This window comes from Calypte anna, chromosome 1 (genome assembly GCF_003957555.1).
Source record: "Calypte anna isolate BGI_N300 chromosome 1, bCalAnn1_v1.p, whole genome shotgun sequence".
In the NCBI taxonomy this organism is placed as follows: domain Eukaryota; kingdom Metazoa; phylum Chordata; class Aves; order Apodiformes; family Trochilidae; genus Calypte; species Calypte anna.
The window spans coordinates 148,524,259-148,526,019 of NC_044244.1; positions in this window are offsets into that span (position 1 = coordinate 148,524,259).

Genomic DNA, 1,761 nt, shown 5'->3' on the forward strand with positions numbered 1-1,761 from the left:
AGGCAATAGGTTAAACAGAAGTCTTATGTAAATTTTGATCTCTTCTTAACAACTCCAGTGTTCATTTTATAACATTTGATTTGAAAATAATGCTATTGTTTTAAAAGAGGCTCAAAGGGTCAGAAAGTAGGCAAAAAAGGTATCCACTCTGAGGCACACATACAATCTTTTGGCTCTAACTCCTGTATTAAAAAAGGAGAGATTTATCAGATTGCTTATTTGCAGTTTCTGCCAGTCAACTTTTTTTTTGTGGTTGCTGTTGCAGCAGCATTAAAAGCCAAACGCACTCTCCAGCTTGGGCAAGCTCATCAGCACTTGACCACGAGGCGAGACAGATCCTTGCCATCCTACTACAGCCTCAAGAAGTCACTCAGCAGATTAACAACCAGATAGATACAAGCAGCTTTCCAGAGGACTCGTTGCTGGAAACCATTGCTCTTCAGGTTGCAATTGTTCAGGGTGAAGTTTCTCCCTGCCCACTGGCAGACCCTGTGGAAAGCTGTGTGAGCACCATGGTTGTCTTCTACCATGGTGCTGCCACCTGCTGAAAAAACTGGCACCCCCTCAAGCCATGGCTGGTTTTGTAGTGTTTTTATTCCCTCAAAACTCCTTCCCCAAATAGGGTCTGCTCGTGATGCCTCTTAGCCCCTTTTGTAAGGCTGCAAAGGCACCACTGATGCTGCTCATTTTAAAATACTTCAATGCAGTCCAATAATTTTCCTTTTACTGGAAAAAGAACTTGACGCTACTCTTTAAAGAGAGCAGTTAAGAGAAGGGTTAGGCCAATTTTTAGCATTTAATGTTTAGCAAAACAGCAGAAGACATACAGGAGAGATAGAAGCATTATCAGGCTGATAATCTGAAGACTGACTGACTGACCTTGCAGCTACCATTCTAAAGGGCTTCTCACCCCTCTTCCACATGGCTTTTTCTACCCCATCCCCTGCAGTGCCACTGGTATCATCATGTCCTTGGTTTGATGAGCTAATATCACCGAGACCTAATTGTTTTTTTATTTCTGCTGCTAAAGGCTGAGTTTTCTACCATTTTAACTCAACTGCATCTCACTCAATCTGCGAGGTGACAGCCAGTGTCAGTTTGAGCAAAGCAGGAGCAGCGTGCAGCCAGGGGAACAGGGACACACTTTATTTGGCAGCTAACAGTTGGCCTAAATTAGCTGCAATGTCAAACCACACCCTCAGGTCTCTGATGGCTAGGGAGACCAAAGACATGGTAGAGAGGGCAAGGGAGAGACAGGAAAAGCGTGAAATCAAAACAGACCAAGGATAAAGAGAATGCACATACTAGATGCAAAGTAGGGGCTGGACTGTGAGTGTTGATCGTGGGAACAGATGTAGAGATAGAGAGAGAAATGACACCCATTACACTCAAAATCATATGTGTGAGAGAGGGGAAGAGGGGAGGGGAGAGACAGAGCGTGGTGGGAGAGATGGGATTCACAAGACAGGAAAAAGATTTGTAGAAAAGAATGCTTTGAAAAAAACTGGATCTGAAACTTACTGTTCCCTGGAAAATGGCCGTCTAGTTGTATGGATGTGGTTAGAAAAGAATGATGCTTTGAAAAACAGGATAAGACTTTTATATTTGACACTTGTAAGGATCACCAGCCCTTTGTACACTGCCTAGTCACTCAAGAAGAGTTAAAAGGTACAGCATAACATCAGCTTTGGCCAGCCCAATAAACCCTTATTGTATTCTCTAAAAAGTATCAACGAGAGACAAAACACTGCACGGAATAAA